Source organism: Callorhinus ursinus, unplaced genomic scaffold (genome assembly GCF_003265705.2).
Source record: "Callorhinus ursinus isolate GAN/ISIS: 27379988/994484 unplaced genomic scaffold, GSC_fseal_2.0 scaffold3, whole genome shotgun sequence".
NCBI classification, from domain to species: domain Eukaryota; kingdom Metazoa; phylum Chordata; class Mammalia; order Carnivora; family Otariidae; genus Callorhinus; species Callorhinus ursinus.
Window position 1 is genome coordinate 55,731,921 of NW_027397065.1, and position 5,237 is coordinate 55,737,157.

At 32.6% G+C, this 5,237-nt stretch overlaps 1 pseudogene; it reads left to right on the forward strand.

The window, feature by feature from the left end:
- Positions 1 to 1,304: 1,304 nt before the first annotated feature.
- Positions 1,305 to 1,420, forward strand: LOC112820469 (U6 spliceosomal RNA; annotated as a pseudogene).
- Positions 1,421 to 5,237: the final 3,817 nt, after the last annotated feature.

Here is a 5,237-nt window from a genome sequence, read left to right on the forward strand (position 1 = left end):
TGATGAGATCTGAGGATTCAAGGGTGAACCAGAAAGGACACGGCTTCTTGGGATTAGGAAATAGTGAAAAGGAGGGGTTTGGAGGATTTAAGAATCCCCAAAACATGTGCTGATAAAAAGCACAAGGAAATATTAAAACAAAATAAGGAAGAGCATGGTTTGATGGCGCAAGAAGATTTCCTTAAAGAAGTAGCATTTAAGGTGTGATCTATATAATCAGTAAGATTTACTAGAACAAAAGGAGAGAAGAAATATTCCAAGCAGAAGGAAAGGCTGGAGAAGGGAAGGAGTAGGTAGCAGAAAAAAAAAAAAAAAAAAAAAGCCAGTGTGGAATACAGTGATCAATAAGAGAGCAAGACTGGAAGAAAATAGAAAGACTAGGCTTTCCACTCCTCCAAGATCCTGTTTAGTGCTTCTCACACTTCAGCATCAATTCTGATTCAGTAAGTCTGGGATAGGGCCCGAGAATATACATTTCTAATAAGGTCCCAGGTGATGAAGATATGTAATGCTGCCCCTCCTTATACAACACTTTTTACAGTAGACCTGCTAAAATCCCTCTTAAACATTTGCAAATGAGGGCTATTAAAAGAATTAAACAAAATCATATTGTGGTTTTAAAAGATCACTCTGTTAACTATAGGAAACAAACAGGTTGCTTGAGGGGAGATGGTTGGTAACTGGGTGATGGGCATTAGGAGGGCACGTGATGGAATGAGCCCTGGGTGTTATATGGAATTGATAAATCACTAAATTCTACCTCTGAAACTAATAATACACTATGAATTAATTAAATTGAATTTAAATAAAAAATTTTAAAAATATCTACAGTATGCTAATTTTCTTTTAAAGCAGAGAGAAACCAAGTTCTTAAAATATAAGATAAAGTATCTCTTTTATGGAACCCAAATAAAGAAATTTAAGTAAACCTAAATAAAAACACCAACAATGTAAATTAGAGTATTGGGGATCCTTAGATCGTCCATGATGTACAGGAAAGTTTTCATTTTTACAAAAGTGATCATGAGAGTTTGGGTTTTATAAAAGAGACCATATAAATGGTGAATTATTTCTAGAAAAAAACTTTGGGCAAGCAACCATATGATTTTAATTATGTGCAAATATGCATATATATATATATATATAATTAAGTGCCTCAAATTTATCTGTATGGATTAAAAATTGTTAGGGGAAAGCAATGACTGAGATTATTGCCAAGATTGCTCATATTTTTTGATACAAAGAATGGTTAATACTCTTAACATGTAAAGAGCTTAACAAATCAGTAAGAGTACAAAGGTGAAGTGCTCACTTTAGCAGCACATATACTAAAACTGGAACGATGCAGAGATGTTTAGCATGGCCCCTGTGTAAGGATGACACACAGATTTGTCAAATTCGTGAAGAATCCCATTTTTTTTAGAAAATTAAAAAAAAATACAAAGATGAAAATCTTGGGAGGTGAGTGAAAAGGATTTGAATGGATCACAGAAAAAATAAGGCAAATATCTATTAAGTTCATGAACAGATATCTGATATAACTAATAATAAAATAGGTATTGAACTAGTTATCTCATTCAATTTAATCAAACTTGCAAAGATTAAAATTATTGATACTAGCTAGTGTTGTAAATAGTGTGATAAAATAGGCATTTTACATAGTTCATGGTATTCTGACACAGTGTCTTTTTGAAAGGATGATTTGAGAATATCTACCAAAGCTCTTAATGCACACATTGCTTAATCTAGAAATTCTACTTCTAGGAAATCATTTACAGACACTTTCACTGCAGTACACAAAGAATTATCCTTAAGTTCATTTAGTACACTTTATTTATAGCAAAACATAAAGATAATATAAAAGTCTACTAATAGGAAATTGGTTAAATAATTGTGGCATATCCATTCAATACGATGCAGCTTTAAAATGATAGAAATTATATCTGCCAATATGAAATAGTAATAATAGCTAACATTACTGAGCACATATAATAAGTTAGAAAGTTTGCAACTATCCAAGGATCTAATTGTCATTATCATTCTACTTTAATATTGTGTAAACTGAGACACAGGTTGAGTAACTTAACCAAAATCGCAAGGCAGAAACTTGATTTTATTCTAGACTATTCATCCTACTGAACTGCCCAGAACACAGTAAAGTCTGTTATATATAGCTACATACCTATACATGCATATACATACCTACACACACATAAAAAGCTCCTAATTTTGTTTAAAAATAGGTTAAGGATATATATTTTTGTATGTTCCTAAAGTTCTGAAGGGACAAATAATAAATAAATATCTTACAATGTTTATTCCTGGAAAATAGGATCATTGGTTTTAGGACTCTCATTTCTTATTTTCGGCCCTTCTGTGATTTCTTTACCTTATTGCTACTGTGTGTTACTTCTGTTTCTAAAAATGCAAAACTAGACAAAAAGTAAAAAGGTTTTTGTTTGTTTGTTTGTTATATCTAGTAAAGTTATATATCAAATGGAGTTTGGAAAACCTCTTATAGGAAGTAACATTTTTTTAAACAAATACAATTTTTAAAAAATGTATCTCCTTGTAGGTCTTTTAAAAGAATCGGGACATGGTGAATCTATTTTGGTTGTCACAGTGATACGTATTGACTGCCACTACTGACCTGTATTTGCCATAGTCTGCACTGATTTTTTTTTTTTAAGATTTTATTTATTAGAGAGAGGCAGAGAGCCCACCGAGCAGGGAGTTCCATGTGGGACTCGATCCCAGGACCTTGAGATTAGGACCTGAGCCAAAGTCAGATACTTAACGGACTGAGCCACCCGGGAGCCCCTGCACTGATTATTAAGATGTTAAGACAAATGAAGGCATGTGGACATGGCTGCACTACCTCATATCATGGAAGCAAGAGGGAATTTCTATTGCCTGCTGCCCAATTTAAGTTTTTATAACTAATTTTCTAATTTACAAATGACACGAATTTAAGATTATGTTTACTTAGAGGTTACCTACAAAATAGACCACTGCAGAACAAATGGGATTGTAAAACTTAGAAAACAATCCCTCAGTTTTGACTTACAGTCTTTATAGCTATTTTTCCTTAAAGCCATCTTTATGAGTTCTTTACAAGGAAAAAATCTCCACAAATATTTATCAAATATATGTCATATGTTTTTATCTATATGAAATCATTTGATTCTTTACAACAAAATTGCATGGTAGAAATTATTCCCCCTAAAGCCTCTGTCCCAACTTACCACCTCATGGGGAATGTTCATTCAGAGATTAAATCACTTCTCCAAGGCCACATTCAGTAAGAAACAGTGGTGGTCTGTTTGGTTACCCACTAAAGCTTTATAATATATGTTTCTCTATTGACTTATTATTATCCTCATTTTTATCCAATTCAACTTAATTTGCTTTATTTAAAGTATGGTTTCTAGTTCAAAAATATACTAAAGCACTTTCTCTTCATAATTTAATGGGCTAATTCATGTGAAAGTTGCAAATTAAAAGTACTTAAGGGCCAAATTAACTTTTTTGGATAATTTTTTTGTATGACATATTTTAGTGTCTGGTTTTTAATGTTACCATTAAAATCAATATTTCTCTTGTCATAATTTTCCATTACAATCATAAAAAATAATTATATATGTTTGGTGCTAATGGGTTATCTTATTTTGCTGCAGCTATACAATCTGAAATCCCCTACCATGAGTAATATTTAGTTCTACTTTAAAATGTGACTTTTAACATAAAAATGTATAGCTATTTTGATTTTGCATTTTAAATATAAATACAAGATTCCTTTTCGGAACAAACTGTTAACATTTTTATAACGTTTCACCATATACAAGTTAGTGTACAAATTTAAATTTGAGTCTATTATTTATAATTAAATGTTTTTCTATTAGAAGTTACTTTTAAAATTGTATCTTCAATTTTCATATTTAAATAGATATTTTCGTTGATGAATTGATTCATGTAATCTTACTGCTTTTAAAATATCTAATAAATTAATAATTTTAAATATTTTGTTTCCTAGATAAATTATAAACAAACTCTGGATAATGAAAAGATTTTATCTGGTCAAATATGCTACTTGAGTTCACTGTAGCCTTTTAGTATTAGTGGTGACTATATTTGTCTGCACAAACAGCATCTCTGAGGAGTGAAGTTCTTTGTTCTGGTTGAGAGTAGGTCTGCTTACTGGCAAAGCCAGTACCTTCTTGCCCTATTATTGACCTCGACTTTGACCTGGCTGGACCACCCTCACAGGAATGGAGGGTAATAAAGTCCTCTGGCTGACTCAAGCCTGAGTTTAAACTAAGCAGATATAATCAATCACCTAAAATTAAGTGATGTGGTTTTGTGATGTGGACATTTACTGGGGACTGAGCTGAGATCACCAAACACCATTCATTTAAGTCTTCAGGGCTGTCTCAGAGTAGGATCAAGGGTATTTTAACTAGTACTTCAGAACTATTTACCAGATTCAGAGTGCAGAGATATGATCTTACAGCAAGAAAGAAATAAGATAAAAAAGAAAGAAGGAAAGAAAAGAAAGGAAAGAAAAAAAGGAAGGAAGGAAGGGAAAGGAAAGGAAAAAAGAACGAGCATTTCAAGTAACAAGGATAGACATTATAAACAAGGAGTTAAACAACAGAACTAAAAACTCCTGCAGGAAATATTACCTTTCTTAATTTGTCTCAAACTTTGGATCAAACTCATTAACATCTCCCATTTCTCAATTGATAAGCAGTATGTCTTTGCTAGCCAAAATACTTTGTTTCGTAAAATCAATTTTCGAATATTGAACAATAATTATGGTGTGTTTAGATCTGCTTTTCAGGATGTTATTTCAAAAGTCTTTCCTCTTCTCCCCGCCCCCATCTTTCTGAAGATCAAGATTCTCTTGGACTGTTTTGAATGACCCTACATTCCAATCCCACTCTGACCTTTCCATTCTTAAATTTACCCCTGGAATCCACACATATTTTTAACAGAAAAAAAGAAAAAAGAAAAGAAAAGACAGACAGACAGACAGAACTCCTTCAACCAGGCAAAGTAGAGCTACATGAAGCACTCCAATCCACCCAGCAAGAATCAGAGTTGTTTTGTGTGTACTGAGGTTTGGAACATCTTGTCAGATAGTTGTCACTGATGAATGTATAGTGTGGCTTGGAGAATAGAACTGACACAACATTAATATGTTTCTCTCTGACCGAAGTTCCACATGCTTCACCAGC